General features: G+C 35.2%; 1 protein-coding gene across 23 annotated transcripts in view; it reads left to right on the top strand.

Moving 5' to 3' along the window:
- ZBTB20 (zinc finger and BTB domain containing 20) overlaps positions 1–16,824 on the top strand; it is a 1,063,249-nt gene that overhangs the window by 39,400 nt on the left and 1,007,025 nt on the right. For 14 of the 23 annotated variants that reach the window (XM_056797141.1, XM_056797121.1, XM_056797137.1 and 11 more), the window contains exon 1: positions 202–13,750. The exons of 7 other annotated variants lie outside the window; for them this stretch is intronic. The gene's annotated coding sequence lies outside the window, so the exon portion shown is untranslated. 2 more of the 23 variants (XM_056797133.1, XM_056797124.1) reach the window with 1 other exon arrangement.

Raw genomic sequence — 16,824 nt, 5'->3', positions numbered from 1 at the left:
TTGATTATTATTGCTATTTAGAATGGGACTACTAAAACTGTTTTCTCAATTGACCAGACATTTATTTTTTTAGCCATGTTCCCTATCAGTCTGAACCATGTCAGGGATATTATCTGTATTAAGAAAGTCACAACCTAATTCTTAAAAATTATATATATATATATATATATATATATATATATATATAAAACTAATTTGGAATAAACACAAGAAAACCCAACATCCAGTTTGCATTAATGCAAGCCTAAATTGGTGAATGTTTTATTCTTTTAAATTATTATTTTTTAAAACCCTTACCTCCTGTCTTGGAGTCAATACTGTCTATTGGTTCCAACACAGAAGAGTGGTAAGGGCTAGGCAATGGGGGTCAAGTGACTTGCCCAGGGTCACACAGCAAGGAAGTGTCTGAGGCCAGATTTGAACCTAGGACCTCCTGTCTCTAGGCCTGACTCTCAATCCACTGAGCTACCCAGCTGCCCCGTGAATGTTTTAAAAGAAGCTAAATCCCTATACATTATACATAATAAATAAAGATGAAATTATTATATTTGAATTCAATTCAACAAACACTGAGTGCTCCTTGTATTCAAGGGGCTGAGTTAGGCACTGGGGTTACTTATACACACACACCTACCTGATAAGTGTTTAAATTCTAGTGTGGAGGGGAAGCAGGAGCTTTTGGAATTTAACATGTATACAATTAAGTAATTATAAAATAATTCTAGGAGGTAGAAAGCTGAGGCAGGAAATTCTTGTATAGGAGGTAGTAAGTGTTTAAGGCAAACCTTGAAAAGTGTTAGAGATTCTAAAGAGGAAGAGGTGTGGTGGGAGTACATTCTAGTCATAGGACCACCTTTCTCGAGGGATGGAGCCAAGAGGTTGAATGTTATGTTTCAAGAACATCTAATATGCTAGTTTGACTAAAATAGTGAGTGGTTAGGAGTGCAATGTTAAATAAGACTAGAAAGGTAGTTAGGAGCCAAATTGTGAAGGAATTTAAAAGCCAAGCTGAGGATTTTATATTTCATCCTAGAGGAATTACAACTAAGCAAATTCAGGTATAGTAACAAAATTGGGATTATATACTGTATAAAAGTCTATTAAATTATTTACTTGAAATTTTTATCTTGCAAAAATCTTGAATGCTGGGCAGATGATTATAAAATTTAAATCTGTGTACTCCGATTAACAAAGTATTTTTTGTACTTGTCATATAAGAAGTGAAAACCAGAAGGCCGGTATTTTATGTAGATCTTTGTAGCTTTAGATATAGTAATTTTTGTTTAAATTGTTTTTTAAAAGTTTATGACCATAACCCCTGGAACTTAGTGGAATTGATTTAAGTTTTGTAAATAATGTGCTCAAGATTGTTTTAAAATTATTCCTATAACATGATTCCTTATAGGATTTAGATGGGCTGCTGTCAGGCTTGGATTAGTAAACAGCTCCAAAACTGCTGGATGGATTAGTATCATTGCTTCTAGAGCTTTATCAATGCCAGTTCTTGACATGATCCTTTTTTTAAAATTATTGAATGTTATTTATTTATGGATACCCTGCATTTCCTCATGCCATTGCCTTTTAACTTAAAAAAAAATATAAGACAACTAAAACATGCATGTAACACTAAAATAACTACATGAAGGTTATATGTCTTCTATTTTATCTTAAAACAGCTGAAGTGTAAACCACTGGCTATTCATTTATTTTAATCATGAATGAATTAAAGAGCACTTATTAATTGCGTACTATCTAACAAACAATATAATTGCTAATCATTTAAAAAAGATGTTCTCAGTAGATAGAGAATAGGGACAGAAGGCCCTGGGTTCAAATGTGATCTCAGACACTTCCTAACTATGTGACCCTGGGCAAAACACTTAACCCCCATTGCCTAGTCTTTACTGCTCTTATTCCTTGGAACCTATTCTTTAGTTTTGCTTCTAAAACAGAAGGTAAGAGTTAAAAAAAGTTGTTGGCTTTTCAGTAATGAATATGTTGTGTTCTTTATCAGAACCTGTATAGATATTTGGAGTTGGAAGGAAAAAGAATTTAACAAATAAGTTTTCTTAATAATGCATTAGTAAACAAAAAATATGAAGAGCTAATATATTCTTAGATTAATTAGATCACTAGCATCATAGATTTAGAGCCAGAAGAACAGATAGCAGAAGCTTTCTAACCCAACAAATAACTCCAAACTATGCTAGATGTGAGGAATTATCTCATCTCAGGTCCTCATTTTACATATGAGGAAAGAGAGGCACAGAGAGGCTAAGCAATTTGCTCAAATCAAACATATTAGTTAGCAACAGAGCCAGGACTAAACCTGGTTTTCTAGCTTGAAGTCCAATGCCTGACTGGCTTCCTATTATAGAATGTGGTATTTTTAAATAAAACAAAACAAACAACAAAAGAGTTCATCTAGTGCACGACAACCTAAAACCTATGCTGAGAAAAATGGGACTTTTACATACTCCCAAATTTTTGTTTGTGCCGTCTTCCCTTGTCCTCTCTAGTCCACTGTCAGTAATTAGATCTAGTGTACCTATGATGGTCCAGGTCCTTCCTGACAGCCCTTAGGAATGTGAGCTAGAAAATAGAAATTCAAACTAAAATTGTTAATGTCTTAACTAAGATATGTATTTTAAAAGGGGATGCTCTCATGCTTCAATGCATAATCTAAAGAAATTAAGGTAGTCTTGGAGGAGAGGAGTTTAAGGTTTTTGAGTATGACCTTTCCTGTACCTATTCACCTTAATCATAATGTCCACCATCAGGCATTCAGTCAGTAAGCACTTATTAAATGAATAAAATGTGCCAGGTACTGTGAGAGGACCTGAAAATATAAAGACAGAGGAGCCTTATAGCCATATATATATTGTGTACAATAGTAAATCTGCTTTATCATTCATCTGCCCATCTGCCCTATCATTCATCTGCTAATCTGTAAAGCTGATCTATGCCTTATCAAGCCCCCATTTTTTTTGAAAATAGAGGATTATTAAATATATTGGATATCTTTCTTGGACAAATGCATCAAGAGGTTTATTAAATGGTGAGAAGGAAGTACATTGTATGCCTTGGGTGCTTCATAAATGTTTGTTGAATTGACTGACATTTAATTTTATGCCAACAGTATCCTAAAATCTGCCTTTCTGTCTTGCCAGATTTAATTCCTATTTGCTTTGATTTACATTTACTAGAGAGAGAAATTTAACTCAAAATTTCCATTGCTTCTTCACTTTCTTTTTAATTGCTATAATCATCATTATATAAAAGGGCACTTTTTTCATCTGTTTTCTTCAGTTTTTATTTAATGCACATGTTCTATGGAACATCTTTCTGGGACTTGATGTTTTCAGATCAAGAAAACACTTAATTCCCAATACTTATAAACTTAAAATTTTCATTTGCACATTGTTCTGGATAAATAGAATACACCTGTTTTTCCTTTAATAAATTTGTGATTCAGCTCTTAGTCCTTTTTGTTCTTGTTTGTATATATTGGATTTTATTGTTTACTCTGCCCTTGATATTAATCAGATATATTCTAGTGAATTCACTTGGCATAAAGGTTACTATCTCCATCAGAGTATATCACATTTCAAAGGAATCTTCTGTCTTCATTTTTTCTAGGCAACAAAATATCCCAATATCAAACTGCTCTAAATTGTCCCTACATTTGTATTACAATAAAATTTTTCACAGAAGTTTTAGAAAACATCAAGTACAAGTATAGAGAAATGTAAAACATTTCAATTTTGCTTTCAGTATTTAAAATTTTGTCCTTAACTTAGAAAATTAGTGACTTGCCCATGGTCCCACAAGAAGTGTCTGGCATGGGTAGGACCTAGTCCAGCCTAACTCTGACTAGCCCTCCTTTTACTCTGCTATATGTATTTCCTTTAGGAATCTAACCTATAATCTCAAGTTTATAAGGAACCTTTAGTGTCAGATAGTTCATCCTTCTTCTGTCCAAAATAAGAACCCTAAAACTGCCTCGAAAAGATGAGAATCCACCTCATTTTTAAAACTCTTTAGAAATTAACATAGTCCATGTTGTCTTTGTAATTTATTTTAATGCTTGATAGTCCTAATAGGAAATTCTTCCTACTGTAGAAGTAGCTAATTTCTGTTTCTAACCTCTGAGGAGATAAAGAATATATCGCCCTTTTCCATGTATGATGAAGGTATTGTCAAAATGAACTCTGAAGTCTCTTCTAGCTATGAAATTCTTTGATTATATGATTTAGCAATCCCTAATGTGCTTGATGATATGTCATCCTGTAGCCTTATCTTCATTTTGATTAGGCTATTTCACTTCACTTGGCCCTAATAGAGAGATGAATTGAAGTAAATAAGAAGATATCTTTGTACTGTGTAGGGATACCTGAGAGAAATTAAGCTTCATAAACTGTGATTATTTTTAGAACAAATTGGCCATGGCATGGTTAATTAGTAGCTGATCTTTTTTAGTGTGTCCTTTCTTGTATCAATAGCAGATATGCTTAAAATGATTTAAACCACTTGTTGGGCAATCAGAATAGGATAATAAAATGGCAAAAATGTTAAATTGGTCTGTTTTTCAATTGTACTGAGCCAGCTGGTATCTATACAAACATGGTGACATGCAGGCTTGCCTAAAATACCCACCTAATGAAGGAATTGGACTGGATTTTTCCTAAGCAAGTTTGACTTTTTTTTTTACCCTTTATTGCTTAGAGTTCTCCAGTATATGTTTCCCCTCAAATATAATTTATAAACTGTTATTGGAAAGTATTTAGAATTCTTGATAATGGGGAAACTGTGTGAATTCAGTTTTGAAGTATGCATAGAGAAGATGAGCATGTGTGGAATATTTTGAATTAGGGTTAGAATCCATCCTACCTTTCAAAAGAGTTGTTAGCAGAACATGAAGGGATTCATGTCTCCCGGTTTTCTTTCCTTCCTTTTTTTTTTAGACAGAGTTCAATTATATATTTATCACTTAAAATTTGTATTCAATCTTTATATTAATTATTATATAGTTCTTAAGGCAAAATAAAAAGATAGCTTCTAATGTTGGACAAAGGAAGTGAGAAAATCTTTAGATTTCAAATGATATAATATTGCAAGACTAGCTCAATAAACAATGTTAAAATATTCTTTTTTCAAGTTTTGAAAAATATATCCTAATATATGAAGAAATTATGTGTTTCTTTGTAACCAGAATTGTATAGCGGTAGTGTTACCTTGTATGACTACATCAGTTGTTCTGTGATCCCATAAATGTTGGTACTTACACTTTTGATGCCAATTTCACCTCATCCATGTCTTCTATTCTTGTCCAATTGTTATTCATGTTTTTCCATAGTTTACCACAGAGAAGCCACTCAATGTATTAGAAACCTTCTTTTAGGTCTTTTTATATTTTGTATATTTTTCATTTACATTTTATATTCAGATTCATTTTGGCAGCCTTCTGGTTGGTTGTCCCTTGGTCTCATGAATTTGACTGGCCTACATGTTATGTCTCTAATGCTGTTACTTTCACATAGACCATCATTGGATATTGTGTGTGTGTATGTATAAAATGATATCAAATGTCTTTCCTTAATGATGTATAAAGCTTGTTAAGGCCAGTCTCTTTTGAATATTCCTAGAACTCATTGAGGTGGATGGACTCATAATGTTCTAAGACCATGGATAAGAAAACCTGGAGGACATTTTGAATAACTTGTCTAATGTGTGTGTATATATAGATGTATACACACACACACACATATATACTTATATTAAATTCATTAAGTATATATAGAGCATCATTTTAGGACCTAGATGAGAAAGAAAGTTTGTGTATAACAAAGCCCATAGGTATTCTTTTTGTGTGTGTCAAATGTTAAAACATTTGTTGGTGAATTTGTAGAGGAGATTCCTGTAAAAAATACATATTGGACTAGATCAGTGGTGCCAAACTCAAATAGAAATGGGGGTATGCATAGAGACCCCAATGGGGTGCATATTGACTCAGTTTAAAAATGTTATTTTTTTTTTATTTTGTCAAGTATTTCCCAATTGCATTTTAACCTGGTTCAGGCTATGCTCAAGAGTGTTGTGGGGCTTCTATGGGAGCATGCTCGATACTTGTGGACTAGATGATTTTTGAGGTCTTTCCCAACCATGAGATTCTCTAATACTTGATAGATACTGGAGATACTTGAAGATAAGTCATCCAGTTTGAGTTAAAAAGAAATACTTGTTGAATTGAATTATTATTATATGTCAAGATATTGCCAATAAGTTCTATGATGTTGTTACTTAATGGAGTTTTGAGTTTTTGATAGTGATCATTTAGTCATGCTGTTTCACATGGTCCCCATTGTGACGAGTGGCATGTATGTATAAAAGAAGTAGCTGAGATTAGGGTGTAGTTATACTATCGGATTTAGAGATATGAGAAAATCTTTATAGATGCCAGGGAAGGAATAAGCTTTGATACCTTCTCTCCTAGTTTTAAGAGATTTACCTAAAACAATGGTGTCAAAATCAAATTGATGCTGGACCAATGGTAGTCATATGTAAAGATCCCTGCAGGCTACTTGTTGATTTAGAAACCACATATTAACATTGTCTATGTTCTATTGTATTTTTATTTATTTATTCATCCATTTATTTATTTATTCATTCATTCATGTATTTATTTATTACTTATTCCCAATTACAATTTAATCTATTTCCTCTCCCCTTCCCCTAGGCAAAAGGATTGTGGCTGAATGGCCTTTGTGTTTGACACTTCTGGCCTAGAGCACTAAGAGGTTTAAGTGACTTGCCCAGATGTGTTACAAGTAAGACTTGATCCTAACCAAGTCTTCTTGTTTTAGAGACCAGTTTTCTATCCACCAAATGGATGGTCACTTCTCATTATTATTTTTTAATAAATGAGTGACTAAATTAAGTGACATGATAAAAATAGGTTCTTTTGCCTACTTGTTTTTTTTTAATGAATTTTAGGGTTTTTTTTTTTGTTTTCTTTTAAATCAATGTGTTCAATAGTATATCAGATAATGTGGAGTAATATTCTATTCTGAAAGAGTAAATTTTGGGGGAGATAGGTACTTTTGTTAATATGAAAATGTCTAGAAAGTGATTTTAGCAGGTTGGTTTGATCAAGTGACTCCTAGACATCATTTATACATTTTATTTTCATTTTAGGCAATAATGAAACATGCTCGGTTTTAATTCCTTTTAACTATGTCTTACAATACTATTAGACATTTAATAATCCAGATTATAAGCAACATTTGGGAGCCATGTAATTATTTGACAAAAGGTTCACCCTTTGTGGACTAGCCAGTTTAATAAACTGACTATAACAGTAGGTAATTAATGTATATTTTATATATTGACATTCCATTTGGTGACTGGTTGTCTACCCAACCCACAAAAATGCAAGTTCAAACAGTATAGGATGGGGTTGGCAGAGGGTGTGGTTTTAGGGTTCTAGGACAAAATAGAATTCTATATTTGAGTTGGTAGGAACTTTATACATACTGCTTTTGTTTGGAGGATAAGGCAGTGTTTCATCTGGCCATTGTAGCTTTAAGGAATAATCACAGAATTTTAGAGCTATAAAGTATCTTAGAGATAATCTAGACTTAACCCCATGCCCTATTTTTTGAACTGATGAATTAAAATATGGATGAGGATATGGGTGTTGTCCATATCAATCTAATACAGTGTACTAAGAATTTTAAAGTCTCTATGTGCAAAGAGCATTAATTAATTTTTTTAAATTAGAGCATTTATTAAGCACTTACCATATATATGCAGAGAGGCAGTGTGGTTTAGTGGATGACTAGAGAGCTGGTCTAAAAACAAGAATGAGCTAGGTTTAGGTCTCATGTCTGACATATACTGGCTATGTGATCCTAGGCAAGTCACTCATTGTCCCAGGCAACTTTGTAAGACTTGAAATTACAAAGAAGCTTTGGTAGAGGCTCTGTTCTCACTTGAGACTTCCCTATACTAATGACATTACATTTCTAGTCCCTATAGTTCCTGTGTGCAAAGCATTGTGCTAGGGCAGCAATTCTCAAAATGTGATCCAGTAACAGATGAAAGGATGTCCTTTCCAGGGGGTTTATAAAGTCAATTTTTTTCAGAATAATACTAAGACATCTTAATTTCAAATATGGTAAACATTGATAGCTATAACTCACCTTTTTGAAAAATGCTTTTTGTGGGGCTCAGTCATTTTTAAGAAGAAAGGAGTCTGGCAATCCAGAAGTTTGAGAAGTCTTTACTAGGGAATACTAAGGAAAAAACAAAAAAACAGTCCTTGGCCTTATGGAACATAGGACATGTGCTAGAACCAGCATTATTAACCCTTTCTGTTTATCAGTCTTCCTAAAGTCCCCTCCTCAGAATCCTGTTCCATTGCCTATAATTGTGATGGGAGGAAATGGCAAATTAATGATTAGTGAAAGTAAATATATCATTTTTTTCTCCATCCAACTTCATGGACTCCTGGTAAACAAACAAAAAAAAATTCCTCTACTAGAGAAATTTAGCCTGTAAGCATGTAAATATGTACATGATAATTGGAGGAAGAAGAAGAGAGCTTAAACAATCCTGGGGCTTAAGAAAGGTCTCCTAGAAGGGATGACTTGTCAACTGAGTTTACCAACAAGCCTGAGGTTCTGAGAGAGGAAAGTAAGGAATGAGGGGATTGGAGGCACAGGGGACAGCTTGTTCATAGGCATAGAGTTAGAAGTGAATACAGACTGCCAGTCTGATTGGCTTGAAGAATGTATGGAGGGAAGTAATGTGACATCAGTCAGGTAATGTAGGCAGGAGCCAGAGTATAAAGGATTATTTTTTTGAAAATTTTATTGAATTAGTTGATTTAGAATATTTTCCCATGAGATTCATGTTCTTTCCCTCCCCTCCCCAAACCCCTCCTGTAGCTGGCCCTCAATTCCATTGGGTTTAACATGTGTCATTGATCAAGACCTATTTCCATATTAGTAATATTTGCATTAGGGTGATCATTTAGAGTCTATATCCCCAATCCTATCCCCATTGACCCATGTGATCAAGCTTGTTTTTCTTCTGTGTTTCTATTCCCTTGGTTCTTCCTCTGAATGTGGATAGCATTCTTTCTCATAAGTCCTTCCGAATAATTCTGGATCATGGTATTGCTACTAGTAGACAAGTCCATTACATTTGATTGTACCACAGTTATAAAGGATTTTCAATACCAAGCTGAGGAGCATATATTTTATCCCAGAAGCAATAGGAAGCACCTGAAAGTGTTTTAAAGAACAGTAATGTGATCAGACTTAAGCTCTAGGGAGATTATTTGGGCAACTTTTTGAAGGATGGATAAGGGAGGAAAGAGCTCAAAAGATGGGAATCCAATGAGGAGACAATCTTAGTAGTCCAGGCAAGAGGTCATGATAAGAGCTGGATTGAGGAAGGGGGCCATGTGAGTGGACAGAAGGATATGAATGCAAAAGATGTCCCAGAAGTAAAATTGATAAGACTTAACAGGCAGATCTAAAGATGTAGGCGTCATCTGCATAAAGATATAAAGATAATAAGAGAGGGAGTGTAGAGAGGGGAAGAGAAGAAGGAGCAGGGCAGTCCCTCCACAAAAGATGATCTAGCCAAGGAGGATGAGAAGAACTAAATAAATAGGAACAAAGAGAGAAAAAACAGACAATTAGGAAAACTGGGAGAGACTTGTGTCTTTTTTTTTAATGTTTTTTAAAATTAATTAATTTAGAATATTTTTCCATGGTTACATGATTCATGTTCTTTCCCTCCTCTCCCCCAACCCCCTCCTGCAGCTGGCCTGCAGTTCCACTGGGTTTAACATGTGTCCTTGATCAAGACCTATTTCCATATTATTAATATTTGTACGAGGGTAATCGTTTAGAGTCTACATCTCCAATCATATCCTCATCAAACCATGTGATCAAGCAGTTGTTTTTCTTCTGTGTTTCTGCTCCCACAGTTCTTTCTCTGGATGTGGATAGTGTTCTTTCTCATAAGTCCCTCAGAATTGTCCTGGATCATTGCATTGCTGCTAGTAGAAAAGTCCATTACATTCGATTGTACCACATCAGTCTCTATGTACAGTGTTTTCCTGGTTCTGCTCCTCTCACTCTGCATCAATTCCTGGAGGTCGTTCCAGTTCACATGGAATTCCTCCACTTTATTATTCCTTTGAGCACAATAGTATTCCATCACCAACATATACCACAATTTGTTCAGCCATTCCCCAATTGAAGGGCATCACCTCATTTTCCAATTTTTTTTTTGCCACCACAAAGTGCAGCTATATTTTTGAACAAGTCTTTTTCCTTATGATCTCTTTGGGGTATAAGCCCAGCAGTGGTATGGCTGGATCAAAGGGCAGGCAGTCTTTTAAAGCTCTTTGGGCATGAGAGTTGTGTCTTGAAAAACTAGAAAAGAGGGAGGATATTAGTAATGTCAAATGCAATAAGAATTCAAGAAGGATCAGAAATAAGAATAGGCCATGAAATTTATGGTCAGGTAGGCATTTAGTATCAGAATTAGTACTAGATCTTATGACTTCCATTATAGTGGTCTTTATTATTTCATGGCATATTCATATATTGTGATAGGAAATAATTTAATAATATTTATAACTGTATAGGACTCCTAATTAATTGGGCTTTATTGCCCTACTGGTATCTCAGTTAATTCAACCTACCACATTCTTAGTCCTGGCTCAGAATTGTGTATTTTTTTCCAGCAAGCTCCTGCTAGGACTAAGAAAGTACCACTTATTGTGCTTGGCATCCAGTAATGTGTGCAGATATGGGAGAAGTGTGGAGATGCTCTGCATTTTTCATTAAGTCAAAATATATTTATTTTCTTCTTTTAAATACAGATATGCTCTATAGAAAGGTGAAGATTGTTCATGTCTTTTGGCATTTTGTTTGACCTCTAACAAAAGTCAAATGGTGTCTTCTTGTTGTCCTTAAGAGTTATGCCCTTTTAAATAAAAAAAAATGACATGTAGGCATCTGATGTGAACCAGTCTGGCAAACTGTAGGGACCTTATATTTTATTAATTGGCATCTTTATTATTATATTTGAGCAAAATTTTAGAGAAACCATAGGCCATCAGGAGGGAAAAGGGAAAAAAAAAACCCAAACAGGATTGCCAGGGAGAGTACAGCAAAGTTGATGTGATGTATGGTAGGAGCTTGGGCATCTGAAATGTATCTTGGAAGGGCCTTTCTCTGGGCCCCAAGGCAGAAAAGGATTTAACCATATTACTTTTAATGCTTTATCGAATCTGTCCTCCTCTTAAGTAACCACTCTTTAAAAAAATTTTTTAACAACCATTTTTTTAAACCCTTACTTTCTGAATTAGAGTGAATACTGTGTATTGGTTCCAAAGTAGAAGAGCTGTAAGGGCTAGGCAATGGGGGTTGAGTGACTTGCCTAGGGTCACATAGCTAGGAAGTATCTAAGGAAAAATCAATTTTAATAATCATTTAAAATTTTATTTTTTAAAGACTGGGTCTTCTATTTCACTTAGGCTTGGAAATTCAGAGGCTGCTCACCAGTCCAATCCCATTCTGATTGGCATAGATGCTTTGACCTGTCTCTTTTCCTACCAGGGCAAGTTGCCCATTCCAGGGCAGGCTGATGGCCTACCATTCCAGGCTTGCTTGCCACTCTTTAAGTAAAAAGAAAAAAACCTCTAGTATACTGCCACCTCCAGAAACTTGTAAAAATGAGGTTTAGTTAGACCCTGAAACCTTCTCAAAATACTTTCTGGATGTTCCATATAGTTTAGCCAAGTACCCTTTGTGTGTTTCAGTGTAACATCCAGAAAAACAAATAAAATACTATTAGCTAGCATAAGGCATAATTAATACATGTAAAGAAATTTGCATATCAACTCCTTCTTTTGCCCAATTAAACAAAAGTTCATTTTAAAAAGAAGGAACAATAATAAAGATTTTTTATTGTTATGGAAAAGCATAATTCATTTTTCAAAGCCTCATAAACAATAACATCTGTGTGAAAATGAAACATTTTCCATATGAAATAAATATACAGTTTTTATATTTAATTGTGTTGATACCTTTTAAAGTTTTTAAATACAAGATTTAAATATGGCTGATAGACTTGTATTTTTAGTGAAAATATGATTCATGTGTACATATATACATGTATGTATATTTCCCTTTCCTACCTTTTAGAAAAAGTTGACTCCCATTGTCCATAGAAAACAGAATAAATTGCTTTTTTGAAGTCACATGACAATAATTGAAAAAGAATAATAGGTCAGATGGAAATCTATCATGGATGGTGGGTCAAATGACCTGAATATAGGTAACTGAAAGTGGGGTGCATAGAAAGACCCTGAAGGTTGGGGAAGCAGGTTGCTATTGAATCTTCTTGGGTGCCTATGGTCCCATAGGTACCCATTTATCAGTGTGGGGATATAGGCACCTGTCTTTGGTGGAGGGGAGGCTTATACCAACAGTATTTTAGTCCTAGTATGTAGCACTGTCTGGAAAACCAGAAGGAGGGGACAAACTGAAGAAAACACTTTCTGTTTTGCTTTTATTTTCTTCGGAAGCATTGATTATGCTGATTTCCCCCTTCTGGTTAAAAATAAAGGCGGTGGGGGAGGGCGCAAGGGGCGTGCCTTAGTTGCAGACCTTTATTCTAAATAACCTTGTTTTACTTGGGATTGGTAGATTTCTTTACTTGTGGGATTTATTTCTGTCCTTGTAACACTATGTACTTTATGCATTGCACCTGTTCAAGCATAAGCACAGAGCATTATTTTCAGTGTAGAAAGAGAGAGACGCTTTGATTGAGGACCCAGAACTGGAATATTAGCTACCTAAGAAAATGTAATTAGATTTTTACTTATAATTTTATCCGTGGTCTTGGTTTACCTCATCATATTTTTTTCTTTGTTGTTTTGCTTTATAGGAGAGATAAGTCTTGCTATTGTATGGAGAATGTTTCTTCTGTAGCTTCCTTTAAGAATGCTCTGACTTTAAAATCATTACTGGGCTTTTCTCAAAGCAGATTTGTTGCCATTCTCTCACATTTTTTATGCTGTATGATTACAAGTCAAATTGCCTATGCATTTACCATTTCTTGCTAATATTCAAAAATGTATTTATGGTAATTACATGTACTGGATGCCAGGGCTGAAAACAATGCATTCTTCATCATGGAGCATAAATAAAAAAGGTGGAGCCAGCTGCTGTTAAACTGTTTATTTGCAAGCAATAATGATATAGAGAATATACCTTTTTACTCTGTTAGTCTGGCAGTACTGAACCTGTTGCTGCATCAGACGAGTTGCATTTTGCTAGATAGGGGAAGGAGGGCTGTCTGCTGTCTGGTAGGAGGGCTTTGTCTGCCTTTCTCTCTGTTTCTCTCTCTCCCTCTCTCTTTCTGTTTCTCTCTCTCTCTCTCTGCCTCTCTCTGTGTTTCTCTCTCTTTCTGTTTTTCTCTCTGTCTCTCCTTTCACTCGCTTGCTGTCTCTGTGTCTCCCTCCCTCTTCCCCCTCCCTCTCTTGCTCTCTCTCTCCCTTCCCGTCTCTGTGGTTTGTAAGGTAGGTTGCAGTGTGTGTATATACACAACATCAAGAGCAGGAAAATGGACTCATTAGGGAGGCAGGCAGTCATTACCACTCACACTGTACTTCCAGGGAGACACCGATTATGAGAAGAGAAACTCAGTGCTGGGGAACAAGGTAGGCCAGTCAACTTTTCTAAAAAAAAACATCCTGCTGCCTCCACCCCCAATCTTTTATTCCCAAACCCCATTTCTTTGATTCTTTCTGTCTTGATTTTTAATTTTTAGCTGTTAAGTTTGTGAGACCCATTACTGGCTTAAAATTGGGAACATCTATAGGAGGGCCTGCTCTTTACTAATGATCTCCCCCCCCACCCCCCATTACTTATTTAAGGGTGTGCCCCTGTGATTCAGTTTAATTACTTTAACAATAATTAGAAACAACCCTTTTTGTTTTTCTCACTATAGTAGCAAGAAAATCAGTCTCTTTCACTCTTTTAAAACAACCCCCTCCGTATGTTGGCTAGTCTCTTTGCTTTTCTTGTCTGTTTATGCAATTCCATCTGTCCGTCTGTCTATCTTGTTCTTACTTATTGCTCACTGGGTTTTGTTAGTAATTTGCCAGTGTTTTAGCTGTAATGCCAGTGTGGTCATTCTTTGTTTTACATCTAAGTTTAAAGTCCATATTTACATTAAAAACATGAAAACAGGTTGAGCCTTTTCTGTTCATAATAACATTTGAGAACATGGATAGTAAGTAAGGTAAGGGGGTAGAGGCTGAGGGTGGGGTAGAGAGAAAGTAATAACTGCTCTCATCCTACAGTCTCCCTTGTGCTTTTTTATTTAGGTATTTTTTACATTGGAGGGCTGCATTTATTTTGAAAGGAACCAGATCATGTTGCCTAACTTTTATTTTACAGATGGACTTTTACATTTATAGGGACATCACTGTGGTCAGTAAGAATGCGAACTTTCTACCAGGCAGTTTCTCTCTAGGACAGTCTTCCTTTTAGTGTATAACTAACTGTTTATTTGTGCTTGGGGTGGGGGGAATGGGGAATGGCTGGCTTTTTTTACAGTCTTGAAGCAATGAAATGTTTCAAGCCATCTTGGGCAACAACTGTAAGTATTCATTTAACATTTTGGGGGCTACATAATTTGTTATTTCAAGCAGAGTTTTCAGGTGCTTCTCCCCCCCCCCCCCCCCCCCCGTTTCCCCCTTCCTCTTTTTTCTTTCCTTTTCTTTCTTTCTTTTTTTTTTGTGGTGAGAGTTGCATTTCACAGCTGACTGACATTGTTGAAGAGTTTTCCGAGGGCAGTTTTCTTCTCAATTCTGAGTCGTTAAGTAGATCCATTTGAAATGAATCTTTTGGCTGAGTTTTAGCCTGGTTTGTTAGAGAGTAAAACTGCTACTCTGGTAGTAAAAATTAAGTCATATAGCATGATCCATAAATGTTCTTGGAGTATCCATGAGCAATTATAGGAAATGGATGCCAATCTTCAGAGATCATCAGCAGTAACAATCACCTTTTTCATAGTAAATTATTTATTTAATAGCAAGTGGCATACTTTTTTTTTTTTAATTCCATTAGGCCTCTCTGACAACACAAAGAAGTCCATAAAGCAATATTCTTAATCCACCTGGGACTTGAGAACAGATTCCCCAACACATTCTCCAGGTTCAACTCTAGTGAAATGTTTATTAAAAACCCATTATTCTAGAATGCCAGTGAACTCTTGCTTCCCAAGGCCTCTTTCTTTTTTTTTCCTTTTCACTGGGACTTTTAACCTGCTCATCTCACAGGAACTGTCTCTTAGACTGTCAAGTCAAGACAGTTTGGACCAAAGCAGTAAAACATCCATCAGACGACAGGAGTAGAGCACGCTCAGTGCTCAGTTCAGGCCTGTCCTGTCAGTTTTTGCTAAGGTTGAAGGGAGAACTCTGGTGTCTTCTGAAAGTGTTATATTAATGCAGAAGAGGCTCTATGGCTTCTCAAACCTCACTCCTTCCAGCTCTAACACCTAATCCCCAAATTTAGTTAAAACTAATATGTCAAAAATGCATATGCACCTGAGATAAGGAACATCCTTAAATGACTTTTGTTTTAAAGGATTCTTTGCAGTATCTTTTGGTCACACCTTATCCTCTACATACCCACGAAAATATGTTTGTGTGTTATACACACATACATAAAAGAAAACACAGGTCAATTCCATTTGTTTTAGATAGAACTTTAAAATCATGCCAATTATATTTATGTAGCTAGGAGAGGGAATTGGCATTTTTTTCCTATATGGATGGAATATAAGAAAGTAAAAATTTATTTGCAACTTTATTTTGAGGTAGACTTAACTTTTTAGGTTCTGAGCTTTTTATTACCATCTTACCTAGTATTAGAAACTTACAATTTCTTACAGTCTGAAAAAAAAATTCTAACAGAAACAAAACAAAACCTTGGCCTTTCCTGCTGTGTGTTGTCACAATCTAAATACAATGGAGATAGGGCAAAACTTAAGACCAGTGAGCTCTGCTGAATAGGATTGGGAATACTGAAAGATTTAGCCAGGAGGGCTGGAGAAAATCAGAACAATTCATTAACTAGATTGCCTGGTTATAGTGGACTCTTTCTATCGGCACTTGATCCAAAAAGATCTAGATTTGTTCAGGTCACAGTGTGTTTTATTTTAGTTTTGGAGCATTTATCTAACACACCCACATGAGGAAATGCTCTAAAGCAGTTATTTCATGTTTTGCCATGCCCTGTAGCTAAAACAATTTTGTACTGAATTATATATATATATATACTTTTTAACTCCTATGAGATGGAAATCAACCTTGGCTCTTCAAAAAGCACCAAAACACAGAATATCAGAAATTATAATTTAGATGCCAAGGAAATGACATTCTAAACCATTTTAGGTGTGCTTTTTTTTCTCTTAAGGATGAGATTCACTGTGTTTATATTGATAAAGAATTTCCTAGAGTGAATTCATTAGTGTTTTAAATATTGCTGATACTTTTCCCTCTACATTTTGCTCCATAGGCCCACATTCATCAAAAGGATAACAGCTGCATACTTTTTTTTGAAATGTTAACAAATAAATGGCATTCCTGTTTATTTATCTATTTTTGAATTTTAATGATTAGTTCTTGTGCTAATTAACAAATTCCCGTATTCATAAAAATCTGGCACTTCATAAATATCCAATTGTGTGATTATCTACACATGTTCTGGTTTTCTATAAATATAG

The sequence above is a fragment of the Monodelphis domestica genome, chromosome 4, assembly GCF_027887165.1.
Source record: "Monodelphis domestica isolate mMonDom1 chromosome 4, mMonDom1.pri, whole genome shotgun sequence".
Taxonomy (NCBI): Eukaryota; Metazoa; Chordata; class Mammalia; order Didelphimorphia; family Didelphidae; genus Monodelphis; species Monodelphis domestica.
Note: the sequence above shows the minus strand (reverse complement) of the source record. Positions and strands in the feature narration are given on the sequence as shown.